Here is a 16896-nt window from a genome sequence, read left to right as displayed (position 1 = left end):
GAGGCAAATTTGGAGAGCTTTGGATTTAAAGAAGCCAATTTCGTACTGGCTGGGGAGATTGCAATTTTGGGATGAGAGTTTAAGTTCCTTCTTTGCAGCCTGGAGTAGGCAGCCACCTCTCTTCTTTTTGGAGGTATTTCAATGTCTCTATCATATCTCCCCTTTCCCCTAGAGTATACATGTTTAGATCTGTAAGACCGTCCCCTATATGCTTTAGAACAAAGACTATTGATCATTTTAGTAACCACCCTCTGGACCCATTCCAATCGGTTTATATCCCTTTGAAGGTGTGATCTCCAGAACTGTATATAGTATTCCAAATGAGGTCTCACCAGGGACTTATACAGGGGCAATATCACCTCCTTTTCTCTGCTGACCATTCCTCTCCCTATGCAGTCAAGCATCTTTCTGGCTTTTGTCCATCTTATCCACCAGTTTGGTCACTCAGATGCAATCATCTCCAGATCTCGCTCTTCTTTCGTGTTTAAAAGAATTTCACTCTCTCTACTGTACCTCTCCCTTGGGTTTTTGCAGCCTAAACTCTTCTTTTTTTTTTTTTTAAACATTGCATCTTAGCTGCCCGTCCCTATCCCATGCATACAATTAAGGCACTGCATGCAAATCTATTTCATGCATATTCATTATGGATATCCTGAAAACATGACTGACTAGATATGTCCCGAGGCTCAAGCTTAGAACCACTGCTCCAAGTTTATCAATGCATAGGAGGTGGGCCTCTTTCAACAGAAAGAAACGATTAGTAATGGGATGATGGTGAAAGGGGGTAGACTCAGGAATAATCTAAGGAAATATCTGTTTAGCGAGAGTGGTGGATGCATGGAAAAACCTGTCAGTGGAGGTGGCAGAGACAAGCACAGGATGTGAATTCAAGAAATTATGTTACAAACATAAGGAACCTCAAAAGGAGTGGTAGGGATTGTAGAGATGAGCAGACTAGCCTTATGGTCTTTTTCAGAAATCATGTTTCTATGAACAGGGAGCAAAATCAGATTACCTAATCCAAAACTGAATATGTATTAACCAATCCAAAACTGAATATGTATTAACCAATCGAAAAGCAGATGACTGCGTAAAAACGGTATACATAGCATCATTCTTGAAATTGGTGCTTGAAAAGAATTCTGTATTATGTACATTTTAACAGATTTAATATAAAGAGTACCAATCATGTTTTATCTGAACCACTTTTGTTTTGTTCTCAAAGCAAAAAAGAATCAGCAAGATTACTCTGATTATGTTGTTTTTAGTGATATATTTGTCTCAACCGACCTGACAACTACCTACAAGCCATTAGGAAAAATCTAAGTTTCAAAGAATTCTGGGATTTTCATTTCTGAATTTTGCAGTAACAAAACTAAAACTCTTCACAAAATGAAAGATGAGATAAAAACCCAGACTGGCTCAAAGTAATAGTTTCACATGAAGACTAAATATATACACTTTCAGTTTGAAACAGCACATGTGCAAAAATTACATGAAAAATTCAAAAGAATCTCGTTAAGTAAATTAACTTTCCATCTTAAAAGTAAAGAGCATCTCTACTGCATATATTTATATTTCAATCATCGCTGTACTTAATGTACTCTCTGCAATTTGCCACATGACACTGCAATTCAGCCAGCTGAAAATAAAGTCCATCTCGACAATGTGGTATGGTGATATTTAAAGTAGAGACCTGGGTGGTCTCAAGAACTCAAGTACATCATTATCTTTAGATCATCCTTTTATTTCACACAACTTTTAAAACATCTTGCTCTTGATGTCAAGTCAAGATTTCCAATATTTCTGCTGTAATGCTAGTTCCATCTAGTGGCTAAAAGACCACAGTTCACAAAATTGAAATTGCTAAATTCTAGAGGATTAGCTTAAGATATTTTATAACTCTTGCAAATCCTGAGACAGAGGAAGCCAAGAGTTTGCTGTGGCACCAGAAATAGCATGGCAATGTTTAAATACTCTATCTGAACTGAGACTGGCAGAAGAAAAACCTGGAACTCATGAACTAATACATTTCAGTCAACATGGTGGGCTACATAGTGTGTGCAGGTAACTGTTCTTTTTGATTAATTTAGATGATGGCAGTGGTTTGCTGTTTCAGTTGAAGTAGCCTTTCATATAGTGTCTATTGTCTGAATACAGCAGAACAAGAGCATAACAGGACAAGCAAGGAACAAGCAACGTCAAAAAAGACAAGAGCACAGGCCAAGGTACAGGGAAACCAAAGGACCAAGAAACACCAAACCAGCGAACATGCGACCAGAGAACACACGACAAACATAAAAAAAAAAAAAAAGAGGGAGCACGAGAACAGCCCAGGCAAGCAAGAACCACAGCACAAACAAACAAAAGAACCAACAGCACAAATGAGCGAAAGGACAAACAGCACAAACGAGCAAAAGGACAAACAGCACAAACAAGCGAAAGGAAGGAACAGAAGACCACAGCAAGGGTGGGAATCCAGGGTGGGATCAGGCTATAGCAGCAAACATCAGGAGGGGCGCAGGCGCCTCCTGCAGGTCGTGGGACCCCATCCTGGAAACAACGAGAAACTGAAAGTCTGGGTGCAGGCGCCTCCTGCGGGTCGAAGGAACCAGACAGCTGGCGCCTTCAGCAGATCGTAGAAACAAGGAAGCTGGTGCCTCCAGCAGGTCGTAGAAACAAGGAAGCTGGCGCCTCCAGCAGGTCGTAGAAACAAGGAAGCTGGCGCCTCCAGCAGGTCGAGAAAATTTTTGGGGTCTAAATAAGTCCAGGAACAAGGCAAGTCCCATCGCGGGAGCATGATCACCGAGTACAAGGCCTTGCATACTGTTATGGGAGCGCTGAGGGAGCAGTCCCACTCGAGGGGATTGTGTGCCCTTGAGCCTCGGCACTGTCCAGACGAATCCAAGAAGTACCGAGGGTAGGAGAGGCACGTCCCAGCATGGGTGGAAGCTGACAGTCCAACCCTCTGCTGGACCTGCATGCTTCTGGAACCAACAATCATGATGTTGGTAATGAACAGTCCTCCGACTGTTCCCAGCCCTTTTGGACCTGCCACTGGAATGGCAAGAAGCAGCAGGCCGGACTCCGGATGAGGGCAGACGAAGGCTCAGGACAAGGCACTGGAAAAGAAGACACAGGAAACAAGGCACTGGAGACAAGGACTCAAAGGAGGCAAGGTTCAAGGTATTCAAGGAATTCAGGCAAGGATTCAGAAGCAAGCTCAAGTACTGGGTTGAGCCCTACCACGCAGCGCGCCCTACACAGCCACTACCCATGGGCTGGTCGCGGACCACGCATGAATGCAAAGCAGGCTCCAGACGAGGTGTGGAATAGCTGAAGCTGGAACATGGCAAAGATACTGTAGATGCCCGTACCAAGGCACACCCTACACAGCCCATCCTAGGCTGGTCGCAGACCACGCGGGAATGGCACAGGTTCAGTCAGTGTCTTAGGCATGGACGGAGCAAGCTCAAGTATCCGAGGGCGAGACAGAGTTCAAGACACAGGACCAAGACAGAACTTGGCTTCAGGCAAGAATACAGGACCAAGACGGGACTTGGCTTCAGGCAGGAGAGTCCCTCCGGAGGCTAGAGCTGCGGACATGAAGAAGGATGGCGACGAGGAACCAAGGGTAGCGGGCATCAGGACAGAATCACGGACATCAGGAACAGAACTGGAACATGAACATCGGGAACAGGTAACACAGGACATGGAGCTCCAACGAAGAACATGGACCTGACAGAGCACTGGAAGGCAAGACTTCCAGGAGCAGGAAACTCCGATGCAAGGCAAGGCAGAACTGAAAGTGAAGCCCTTTTATAGGCCAGAAAGCAGGCAACTCCCTGGGAGGAGTTCCAATGGGCCACACCTGGCTGGCCCTATAAGTATAGAGAGAAGCTGCGGGGCACAAACCAGAAAGTCCAAGCTGAGACTGGAGCAGGCCTCAGGCAGGCCCCAATGACATTGAAGGCCTCCCAGGCCTTGGAGCAAAATCCGGAAAGCTAGTTCAGGCGAGGCCCCGGCTTCGGAGCGGCCTCCAGAGGAAGGTGAGAGGCCTCCTGTGGCTCCAGCTATGGGAGGAATCGTAACAGCTAATGAAAGATCATGGCACCAAATCCCAATTCTGGTTCTGACCAAGTTGGAAACCCAAAAATTGGGAGGAAATTCCGGGTCAAAAAATGAAACGCTGCAAAATTAATATCTTTAGGTAGGAGGAGATGCAAGCCACCTGATGACTATGAGCTGTCACTTAAGGAAATGCACAGAATCAAAGGGTTAAACCTTCTACTTATGCAAAAAAACGAGACAGGAACTAATGCAGATAAATGCCAGACCTAAAGGTACCACTGTGAAGAAATAGCATCAGATATCTTGTACATGATGCCAATTTATACAACTGGAGTCCCTAGTCTTTTGTGGCTGCAAGAACAATTGCCAATTCCGGTTCTTCCCACAAATCAGACCCTGCAGAATCACCACGGAAGACCAGGAGGCTGGCCAGTAGGCATGTTTGCAACTCCCTCCCCACCTTCACTGGCCAATTCCCCTTCATTCCACGCTGATCAGGAGGAAGAGCTGAGCAGCAATACCTTGGGTTGCTTCCTCCACCTCCTGCCGCCTGAGGCTCGATCATTGCTTTGAACAGGCAACATTCAAAGCATTATTTGGGCCCCAGGAGACAGAGCAGAATGACCCAGCCCAAGCGTTACTGCTCACTTTCTCCTTCTGCCATCAAAGCAGCACTGAACTGGAAATCAGTGGAGGAGATGTGTGGAAGAGGGAGAGAAGAAATGGGAGGAGAATGAAAGAAGCCTGGAGAGATGAGATGATGATGTAAAAGATGGGCTAAAGGAACTGGGGAGTGCAAGAGCAGGGCCAGAGGAAAAAAGGAGTAAACAAGGGGGTGGGAAAGTTGAAGGCATGCCAGCAATTATGGAGGTTTTCTATGACTAAAGATTTTGCCATTGTCACCAACCCTTAAGGCGTTTGCCTGAGGGTTGGCATCTTAAGTCTTTCTCATCCATTTTTAAGCTAATGTAAGAGCTTCATTTGTATAAACATTGTATTATTTATTACATAACATCCACTAGAAGCACTATCAGCATTGCTTTTCAAGTTATATTATTTTTGCATACTAGATATTAGTTTGTGTTTCCTCGGACTGGCATATCCAGGGGTCTCCCTTTTGTTCTTTGATATCAACTACTGAGATGCCACACAAAACTTAGAGAAATTTCTGAAACATAGAATACAATTGTTGATAAGAACTATAGGGTGCATTTTACTTCTGGTAAAGTGTCATAGATCCCGGATGATCTTCGACTTTCCCTTCACTTTTACACAACTAAGGATCTTCTGTCTTTATTCCTGCCTCCTAGGATTCTATATCTGTGTCTGCCTCCAACAGAAGGCCATTCCATATAATCACCACCTTTTCCATAACAAAATCTTTTTTTTTTTTTAATTTAATATGACTCAAACATTTGAAAATAAAAAGGAAGCCATGATATAAATTTGAAAAAAAAAATTTTTTTAAGACATACATAAGAGCAATTATATCAATTAGCAATAAGAAGTCCACAAACAAGGAGGTCAAACCAGGCACACACTAACATAACATCCATCTATTTAAATTAAATGTTATAAAAACTTCACAATACAATCTTATATCTTAATTCTCTAAACAGATGATTGTGGAAATTTGGACTTTGTCCTTCAAATGTAACTAAGGGATTAATATTGATAAGCAAGACAGCTAGTTACATTAGCTGGATATTGAGCGGTGCAGCCTCGTTGCTGAAAACACCTAGATAACTTTAAAGTATACCCGGCTAACTTTAGAACTGCTCAATAGCAATTATGGGCTAAGTGGTGGTCACTGAACAGGGCCGGATAATTCAGATGTCAACATGTAGCCAAATAAGTCCCTACTTATTCAGCTAGGTGGTGCTGAATATCGATCAGGTTCAATAAAAATATATAATTTCCTTGACATTCAACAGAACATTTACAAGGATATTTAAGGAAATATTTTGTCATCATAAATCCAGAAACGTCTTTCCTCTATTTTGGATTTGGCAAAAAAAAAAAAAAAAAAAATTATTCCTATATTTGAAAAAGGATCTTAAAATTAAATCTGAAACATTTTCTTTTGTTACTCCAGAGTCTACCCACTTCAGGCCTCATAACATGACCCCTGGTTTTAGAAGTTCCTTCCCACTCAAATGTGTTTCCATCTGTGCATTTGTGTCTTTCAAGTTATTGGAATGTCTTTATTATATTCCCCTTGTCTCTCCTCTCTTGTAGCACATACAAATGTATATCTCAACTCACAGTTTCTGTTACAGACACTGCACTATTTTGGTATCCTCTCTCTGGACTGCTCTATCCTGGGTTGGTTTTTTTTTTCTTTTTTAAAGTTGCCTACCTTTTTATAAACTACACTTTTTCTCGTTTGTTCAGTTTATTCTCTTGTGGCTTCATAGAAACTGTTCTTAGAAATTGAAGCTTAGTTTTTACCTGGTCTCTCTTTAGTAGGAGTTTTTCTCTGCAGGCTATTACATTCAGAATTGACTCTTCTACAGTAAATGATGCTGAAAGCTTACTCATTCCACTGCCTCTTGCAAGCCAATGCAATATAGTACACTCAGGCTAGCACACCAGGTAACACTCTGTTGGACGTGCTAAAATAATCCCCAGTGCAATACAGGGATTAGCACATCCAAAACATGCATCTAATCAATCACATAGCTAATAGCACTCTTCACATGCAAATTCCATTTAGATGAGGCTATTAGCTATTACCTCACAATGCCAAAAGTTGCCACGTGGCCAAGGCGCCCATTTTAATCCAGCAAATTTAATGTGCTCAAGGACTCACCGAAAAAACCCCAAAAAAATCCTGCTTTCTGTGATTCCTCCTATTAGAATCATCACAATACTAAGTAGGAGGAACCACAGAAAGCAGAATTATGCTGGGCTCAACAAAAAAAAGTCCTGCTTTCTGTGGATCCTCATGGGGGAACCACAGAAAGCAGCATCCCCAAGATCAGGCCTAATTGGAACCCCTGCCAGCAGTAAGTGAAGGAGTGAATAAATTATTAAGTGTCGGGCACTTAAACTAATTTATTCACTCCATTTATTGCCAATTGGTCCATTCACTGTCACGTCAGTGAAAGAACCAATCCCCTTTTAGAAGGCTGTCCTGAAAGGGAACTGGTCCTTTCACTGACAAATGTCAGTGAAAAGAATCAATTTGGAACAGCCCTGCCAGGATTGGGGAGGGAACTCTGGCCAGACTGTTGTGGGCACATAGCCATGTCTTCTGGGTGCCCGATGCAGAATGCTATGGACACACAAATTAGCCATTGCGCATGCCTTTTAAAGTGGCAGTTCATTTACCTAGTGCATCGAGTGGCCAGGAGAGGTGGATGTGGAAACAGAAGTGATGCCGCATGATTTAAGAAGAGTGGTGGTCCCGCTTCACAAGAGTGGTAGCAGAGAGGAGGCTGGAAATTACAGGCTGGTTAGCCTCACCTAGGCAGTTGGAAAATTAATGTAGACTCTACTGAAGGAAAGGATAGTGAACTATCTACAATCAGGAAGGTTGATGAACCCAAGACATCATGGATTCACCAAAGGAAGGTCCCGTCAAACAAATCTGATTGATTTTTTTGATTGGGTGACTAAAGAATTAGATGGAGAAAGAACACTCGATGTGATATACTTGGATTTCTGCAACACTTTTGAAACAGTCCCGCATAGGAGACTTGTGAAGAAAATGAGAAGTTTGGGAGAGAGCACCAAGGTGGTGGCATGGATTACAAATTGATGAATAATAGCGCGTAATGATAAATGGAGCCTATTCTGAAGAGAGAACAATGTTATGTGGAGTGCCACAAGGATCAGTGTTTGGACCAGCTCTTTTCAATATCTTCGTGAGCCACATTGCAGAAGGAACAGAAGGTAACATTTGTTTATTTGTAGATGATACTAAGATCTGCAAACAGAGTGGATACACCGGAAGAAGTACATATAGAAATATAGAAATGACAGCAGAAAAAGACCAATCGGCCCATCCAGTCTGCCCAGCAAGCTCCCATACTTATTTTCCCATACTTCTTTATCTGTTTCATCAACCACCAAGTACAGGGCCCTTGTTGGTAACTGTTTGATTCAAATTTCCTGCCATTCCCTGTCATTGATGCAGATAGTAATGTTGGAGTTGCATCAAAGGTGAGCATAAAATTTAATGTTTAAGGGTAGAAACCGCCGCATCAAGCAAGTTACCCAGACTGCACAGATCAATGCCTTGTTGGATGTTGTCTGAATGTAAAGTTACCCCAAGCTTATTTGTTTACCCAGATTGTGAAGTTCAGTCCTTGTTGGTTGTTGTCTGAATGAAAATCCTCTTTTCCACATTTCCCCCTGCCAAAGAAGCAGAGGGCAATGCTGTATATGCATTCAAAGTGATGTGTCAGGCTTAATTGGTTTAGAGTAGTAACCACCGTAAAAAGCAAGCTACCCCCACGCTCATTTGTTTACCCAGACTGTGAAGTTCAGTCCTTGTTGGTTGTTATCTGAATGCAAATCCTCTTTTCTCACATTTCCCTTGCCGTTGAAGCAGAGAGCAATGTTGGAGTTGCATTAACCGTGCGAAGGCTTATTGAATAAGGGAAGTAATCACTAGGTAATAGCCTCCACTCCAGTACTCCACCCCCATGGCTCTTCTCTTCATTACCATCCTCTATCCTTTATGGATCCACAGTGTTTATCCTATGCCCCTTTGAAATCCTTCACAGTTTTAGTCTTCACCACTTCCTCTGGAAGGTTATTCCAGGCATCCACCACCCTCTCCATGAAGAAATACTTCCTGACATTGGTTCTGAGTCTTCCTCCCTGGAGCTTCAAATCGTGACCCCTTGTTCTACTGATTTTTTTCCAACCATGGAATCATTAAACCTTGTTGACCATGGATCATTAAAAACTTTCAAGTATCTGAAAGTCCATATCATATCACCCCTGTTCCTCCTCTCCTCCAGGGTGTACATATTTAGGTTCTTCAATCTCTCCTCATAAGACATTTTATGAAGACCATCCACCTTTTTGGTCACCCTTCTCTGGACTGCCTCCATCCTGTCTCTCTCTCTCTTTGGAGATACGGTCTCCAGAACTGTACTCCAGGTAAGGCCTCACCAAGGCCCTGTACAAGGAGATCATCACTTCCTTTCTCTTACTAAATATTCCTCTCTCTATACAGCCCAGCATTCTTCTGGCTTTAGCTATCACCTTGTCACATTGTTTCGCTGACTTCAGATCGTTAGACACTATCACCCCAAGTTCTCTCTCTGTGCTCCGTGCACATCAGCCCTTCAACCCCCATTAAATACAGTTCTTTTGGATTTCCACATCCCATATGCATGACTCTGCACTTCTTGGCATTGAATCTCAGCTGCCATATCTTCGACCACTCTTCCAGCTTCCTTAAATCCAGTCTCATTCTCTCCACTCCTTCCGGCATGTTCACTCTGTTGCAGATTTTAGTATCATCCGCAAAAAGACAAACCTTACCTTCTATCCCATCCACAATGTCACTCACAAAGATATTGAACAGGACCAGTCCCAACACTGATCCTTGCGGCACTCCGTTTAACACTGCTCTCTCTTCAGAGTAAGTTCCATTTACCATCACACATTGTATTCTGTCCTTCAACCAATTTTTTATCCATGCCACCACCTTGGCACTCACTCCCAAGCTTCTCGTTTTATTCACAAGACTCCTGTGTGGAACCGTATCAAAAGTTTTGCTGAAATTCAAATGGATGACATTGAGCGCTCTTCCTCGATCTAATTCCCTAGTCACCCAATCAGAAAAGTCAATCAGATTTGTCTGACAGGACCTTCCACTGGTGAATCCATGCTGCCTCTGGTCCAGTAATTCTTCTGACTGTAAATGGTTCACTATTCTTTCTTTCAGCAGCGACTCCACTACTTTTCCCACCACCGAGGTGAGGCTAAACGGCCTGTAGTTTCCATCCTCCTCTCTGCTCCCACTCTTGTGAAGCGGGACCGCCACTGCTCTTCTCCAATCACTCGGCACCACTCCCGTTTCTAGGGATCTATTGAACAGGTCACGCAGCGGACACACCAGTACATCTCTGAGCTCCCTCAGTATCCTGGGATGAACCTCATCAGGCTCCATGGCTTTGTCCACTTTTAGTTTTCCAGTACCTCTCACTTGAAGTCTTCCTCTACACACTCCGGAACTTATTACTTACCTATATTACCGGGTTTGAACAATTGGTTGTATTGTGTTCATTTGTTCTCATCCCTTGACGTCTGTTTAGCTAGTCTTTGGAATGTATACCATGTTAACCACTGGTTCACTACCTTTATTGTCAGTGTATAATTTGTCTAGTGAGAGGTACTGGTTATTAAGTTTTCAGTCATTTTAGTTCAGTTTTGTTATGAAGTTTTAGTCACTGTTTGAGGACTGCCGTCACCATTTCTTATTGTCCACAATTTTTTTTGTTTTTGTAACAATTCCTTTGTTTTACTTTCTAGTAAAAATAAAATATTGCCTTGTCCCTCCCGACGCAGCCTCACGGCGAAACACAGGTCCATGTCAGGGGACCCATTTTGAACCTTTGCATTGTGCAACACTGTGGAGTTTGCCATCCTAAAATAATAACTCTTATTTCAAATCATGTGTGGACACTGAATTTTTCTGCACAATCGTTTGTTTGATTTGATTGATTGCGTGCAGTAGCGCTCCTTCTTTGTTTTTCTGACAAAGTGCCACTCCTCCCTCTTTCCTGTCCTCTCTGTCCTTCCTTAATAAGTTATAGCCTGGTATTGCCATATCCCAATCAGGTAGAAGTGGAAGCAGGATGGACTTTCTTTTTGATATGGACCATTGGTCTGACCCAGTATGGCATGTTCTTATGTTCTTAATTGAAGAAAGCTTGGGATGAATAGAGGATCTATGAGGGAATGGTAGAGATTGTAAAGATGAATAGTTGGCTTGGATGGGCAGACTAGATAGACCACATGGTATTTTTCTGCAATTATTACTCCTGGGGGAATTCTGCGCTACTGCAGAATGCAGAATTTGCACAGAATTCCTCCTTCATGCAGATTTCCTCCCTCACCTTGCAGATTTCTTCCCTCACCGCAGTTATCGCAGATTTTAGCGCTGCCGCACAGATCCTCCCTCGCTGCCCTCGCCGGAAATGGATAAAAAAGAACCGGAAGCATGCCGCACACGGACAGTGGCCAATCCGGGACAGCGATGTCAGGTGGCGCACAGAGAGTGGGGGCATCTCAGCACGGCACCGGCGGCTCGAGGAGCAAGCAGCAAGGACGACAAGAGGGAGATAGAGAAGGGAGGGGGAAAGAGCGAAGGGGGAAGAGAAGGGAGAAGGGGGAAAAAGGAGGAGAAGAGGGAGAAAGAGAAGGGGAGGGGAAGTCAGGTGGCGCATGGAGAGTGGGGGCATCGCAGCACGGTACTAGCAGCTCGAGGTAAGCAAGCAAGGAGGAGAAGAGGGGAGGGGAACAGAGGAGAGAGGGAAAGGAGAAGGGGGAAGAGAAGGGGGAAAGGAGAAGAGGGGGAAAAAAGAGGAGAAGAGGGAGAGACAGAGAAGGGAGGGGAAGTCAGGTGGTGCAAGGAGAGTGGGGGTATTGCATTGCAGCATGGCACGACGGCTCGAGGTAAGCAAGCAAGGAGAAGAGAGAGAGAGAAGGGAGGGGGACAAAGGGGAAGGGGGACAGAGAAAGAGAGAAGGGGGAAAGAGAAAGAAGGGGAAGGGGGAAAGAGAAAGAAGGGGGGAGGGGGAAAGAGAAAGCATGAGGGAGGGGGAAAGAGAAAGAAGGGGGGAGGGGGAAAGAGAAAGCATGAGGGAGGGGGAAAGAGAGGGGCTAAAGAAGAGGCCCTGGCCCTGTGAGTGTATGTTTGAGCCCTTGTGTTTGTTGTGAGCCAGTGGGTAGGTGTCTACCTGGGAGTCTGTATGTGCATGCAAGGCGGGGAGGAGAGTGTGTGTGGTGTGTGTGTGTGTGTGTGTGTGTGTGTGTGTGCGTAAGAGAGAGTTGTATGTGGGGAGACAGAATATATGTGTGACAGATGGCATGAGAGAGAAAGCATATGTCTGATATCATGTAAGAGAGACAGTGAGCATGGATACTCAGGTGGAGAAGTTAGCAACAACTGCAGCAGTCCCTGCCAGCTTGGCTCATCTGCCAGCAGCAGCAATTGGCTCTTCTGCCAGCAGTGTCAAGTTGCCAGGGACTGGATTGCACTGAAATGCAGAAAAGTTTGCAATAAATATTGTGTTTTGAAAAATAAATGTGCAGAATTTTGCAGAATTCAGAAAATGTGTGCGCAGAATTTTCAATCTTTTGTTGCAGAATTTTCAATTTGTTTGCGCAGAATCCCCCCAGAAGTAAATTATATTTCCATTTCTATTGTTGCTGTTGTCACTGGATGGAGGTGGTGGAAATAAATATGATAACAGAATAAAAAAAAAAAAAGGAATGGAGTAAGCAGAGAGCATCCTGACTGGCAAAGCAGTGAGGGGAAAGCCAGAGACAACTGGGGTCTGTGGTACTCTGCCATGTGTGAAATTGGGCAGACTGTTTGGGTATAATGGTTCTTATATTTTTATACTGAATAGATGCAATACAATGAGTCAAAAATTAAATCTGAAAAAATACATGGATCCACCCACAAAATAATTATATATATAGACCTGAACAAGCTTGAAAGATTATTCTGAAAGACCATCAGAACAGGGCATCCACTTAATGTGCAGAACATAAAATTGCACACACATCCTCAGTTCCAGTCACATGGTATGTTATAAAGTTGTCAAAACTTTTAAATATCACTTCATATCAACCTCATATAATAACTTAAAATTATGAACATTGACAAAAAGCTTATCTTGTGTTATAAATTCCCAAACCTCCAGTGATCATGAATCAAATCTTCAGTCCTAGTTCTTCAATCGTCATTCAATAGTACCAGTTTAATGTCATTTTTAAAACCTTTGCGGCATTTGGTCAACTGTTTAAAGACCTTAAAATGCTTCTCGAGTCACACACAATTCTGACAAGCATTTAAAGTCTTTAAACAGTTGACCAAATGCACGAGTGGTATGAAGGTCTCATGTAGCAGCCTTTTTGATATTTTTTATAATGGGTTTTGTCACAAAGGTTTTAAAAGTGACATTAAACTGAGTACTTGTACAAGCAGTTTAAAAGTTGATCTAGATTTTTTTTTTTGCACTTGATGTTATTTTTTGCTTCTTAAGATTCTGACTAATTTTCTGTGCATTATTTAGTCCCAACATGGCTGTAGGGAGATATCCCATGTTTTACCACTGAAAGCACAAAATATGAAATATAATAGCCAAGAAATTTGCAGACCAAAGTACCAACAGACCAAGACTCTGTCTCAGTGGAAAAAGAAGAGACCTTGCACAGATGAGAACTTTACACTGAAGGATGCTATCAAGGTCTACCTGTTTTTATGCTCCTGTGTGAATAAAAGCCAAGGTAGAGAGACAATGCAGCAGCTAAGCTCATAAGCAAGAGTCATGAACCAGCCAAGGGAGTCCAGAGGTTAGAAGGACCCCCCTCCTTTGGAAGAAGCAGGGTACAATCTGAGACGGAGAAAACACTGATTGGCATACAGATGTGGCAGTACTCTCCCCGAAGAAATGGGGAGGGCATACAATGGGGAGGGTGTACAATTCTGGTCGCCGCATCTCAAAAAAGATATAGTTGCGATGGAGAAGGTACAGAGAAGGGTGACCAAAATGATAAAGGGGATGGAACAGCTCCCCTATGAGGAAAGACTAAAGAGGTTAGGATTTTTCAGCTTGGAGAAGAGATGGCTGAGGGGGGATATGATAGAGGTGTTTAAAATCATGAGAGGTCTAGAATGGGTAGATGTGAATCAGCTATTTACGCTTTCGGATAATAGAAAGACTAGGGGGCAATCCATGAAGTTAGCATGTGGCACATTTAAAACTAATCAGAGAAAGTTCTTTTTCACTCAACGCACAATTAAACTCTGGAATTTGTTGCCAGATGATGTGGTTAGTGCAGTTAGTGTAGCTGTGTTTAAAAAAGGATTGGATAGGTTCTTGGAGGAGAAGCCTATTACCTGCTATTAAGTTGTCTTAGAAAATAGTCACTGCTATTACTAGCAACAGTAGCGTGGAATAGACTTAGTTTTTGGGTACCTGCCAGGTTCTTATGGCCTGGATTGGCCACTGTTGGAAACAGGATGCTGGGCTTGATGGACCTTTGGTCTGACCCAGTATGGCATGTTCTTATGTTCTTAAAGACCTCCAACATGGCAGGCATCCCCCCCCCCCCCAGAAATGGGGAGGGGGAAGAGACCTGCAATGCGGCAAAGACTCTCCACCCACCATGTGATTATGCAAGAGCTTATGCATATTTATCAGCTAGAAAGTATAAGATGGGGGGGCAAATAAGAAGGGCAAAACCAGAAAAGCAACCCTGAAACCAGAGAAGGGACCCCTGAAAGAGCAGCGAAAGGGGAGTCCGAAGCAGACCAGCACCCCCTGCTATCAATGAGCGAGAAGACTGGGTGTGGCCAGGAGATTGAGCAGGAGACCAGAAAGAGGAGACGCCCTGCTCAGCTTCGGAGAATGACACAGAGTCTGAGACTATGAGGGGAGAAAGCAAGCCCCAGACAGCCCGGCAAGTACCAGAGCCAGAAGCAAGGCTCCTTCCCGGCCCACCACCAGCTATGCCAGAACCAAAACCAGGAAGCAAGTTTCCTCCCCTGTCCATATTCTCCAGGCCTCCAGTCAATGTCTGCTTCAAAGGTGAACAGAGGGATATCGCCTGAAGTTGGGACCAGGAGTAAGTAAGTTAGCCATAAGTATTAATATATTAATCAGGCTAAGGTTTATGGCATGTTTGAAACCACCCATGGTATAGAACTTTCTTCAGGGTAAATTGATGCTTAGTGGTCAGGATGTTAGAGAAAGGAATTGTTATTTTCTAATAGCTAAATCCTGCCAAATCTGATAAATAAATGTCTATTTCTGAGGAGAACACGTTGTCTTTTTCCTGACTTAGGATCGAGAAGTGAAGTGGGAGGTGAACTGGAAGTGTCCTGTAGTAGACAGGACACTTCCCTAAACTTGCACCCCTAAACTTGCTTCCAGAACAAGACTGAGCAATTAGAAAATGTATAATTTGGTAAACTGTTTATTTCTGTGGATCTATATATCTTAAAGGTCAACTAACCTAACATATAATATGAAGTGATGCCTTTTTATTATACTAACTTAATACATTTGTTGACTAGCTTTTGGGAGCAAAAACTTCCTTCCATGGGTTAAAAACAAAAAAGCAGGTCAAAGCAAACGACAATGCCTGAACATACAAGAGAATAGTAGATTCTGCACATTCAAATAAACAATACAGCAAGCACACTATTTTGTCCAAATATATGGCTCTAAATACTATGCCAAATATTGCAGAAAAGGATTTCAGATATTTAAATATCCGACATCTCATGAAGCGAGAATAAGGAAAACATTCTCAGCATATGCAGGAGTCCAATGAGAATGTTTAGCTTTACCAGCAAATATACCAGAAACATTATGTGAGGAACTAGCTAGGCAAAAGCTAGCAGCAGCAGTGCAGAACAAAACTATGTTGCCCTTGTGGTGAAGCCTATTTTCTCCTAAAGGTAAGGAGAAAGAAAGCTTAGGGAGTGCTTTAGGAGAAACGCATTTTAAAAACTTATTTTAAGAACTTCCTCCTCGCCATCATGCTCCAGCTAGCAGGAAACTGGTGATTAGGGCAGTCAATCAGTCCCGCAGCATCAAGCAGCAAATCTCCACAGGAATTCAACGCACAGTGCTGCAAGGCAACTCTGCTTAGATGTCATGCTCACCGACACTGGAACGTCACAAACTTGCTGGTAAGAGCACAAGGCAGTAGATGATAATTATGATTAAACAAGCAATTACAAAATAATAGTCTTGCTCTCATGAGATGAAGCACCACTCTGGTCACTCAACCAGAAAAATAAAGTGTACAGCAGATAATGTAGGCTGCAAATATTTATGAAACTTAAAGCAGTACATTTCCAGCAATAAAACTGTGAAAAGTTTGAGGCCAGCAATTCCCAACTGGTGTGCCGTGCCTGCATAACAGGTTTGTTACAAAATGTTCTTCCAGCTAGCTAGAGCCCGGTAGGAAAAGTTGAGGCACTGCAGCAAAGTCTTCATTTTATCTTTCCTGCTACACTTCCTGGTTTGCAGGATGTCCAGCCAGCAGGGAGAGTCACAGAGCGCACTGCGTTGCTATTGCTGCTGCTCCTTCCCCCCTCTGCCAGCTTTCCTCTACAACTGAAACTGCGCAGAGTGCGAAGGGAAATTAAATATGCCAGCAGGTAAGAACAGAGTGAAGGAGAGGGAATGTGATGATGCTGGGGGGGGGGGGGGGGGGGGGGGGGGAGGGAAGATAAGGTGCGGTGATGATGCCAGTGGTAGGGGAAGAGGAAAGAAAAGGTGATGATGACAGAGGAAGAAAGGGAAAAGAAGGTAATGATGCCAGTGAGTGGGGGAGAGGAGGTGATGTTAAGAGATGAGGGGAGAGGGAAAGGAAGAGAAGCTGGTAATGCCGTGGGGGTGAAAGGAGGGATGGGAAGAAAAGAGAAGGGAAGGTGATGATGCTAGGGGGTGGGGGGAGAGGGAAGGGAGGGTGATTATGCCGGAAGGATATGAGAGAAGGAAAGTAACGGCGTGCCACAATGAAATGGACCCTGTGCCACATGTGCTGCTACACAAAAAAATATTGGAAACCACTGGTTTAGCACAATGTTTTTCATGAACCATAGTTGGACAG

The 16896-nt window shown here is 43.5% G+C and overlaps 1 protein-coding gene and 1 long non-coding RNA gene across 3 annotated transcripts in view; one reads left to right on the top strand and one right to left on the bottom strand.

Annotated features, from left to right (window-relative positions):
* Positions 1-16896, bottom strand: part of RNGTT (RNA guanylyltransferase and 5'-phosphatase) — a 1209919-nt gene that overhangs the window by 1049430 nt on the left and 143593 nt on the right. The gene's annotated exons all lie outside the window — the stretch shown is intronic.
* The window catches only part of LOC115087826, a 72428-nt gene continuing 71857 nt past the window's right edge, over positions 16326-16896 (top strand). The window contains exon 1 of the long non-coding RNA XR_003855624.1: positions 16326-16441. This is a non-coding gene — a long non-coding RNA (uncharacterized LOC115087826). The remainder of the gene's footprint in view (positions 16442-16896) is intronic.

This window comes from Rhinatrema bivittatum, chromosome 3, assembly GCF_901001135.1.
Source record: "Rhinatrema bivittatum chromosome 3, aRhiBiv1.1, whole genome shotgun sequence".
In the NCBI taxonomy this organism is placed as follows: domain Eukaryota; kingdom Metazoa; phylum Chordata; class Amphibia; order Gymnophiona; family Rhinatrematidae; genus Rhinatrema; species Rhinatrema bivittatum.
Note: the sequence above shows the minus strand (reverse complement) of the source record. Positions and strands in the feature narration are given on the sequence as shown.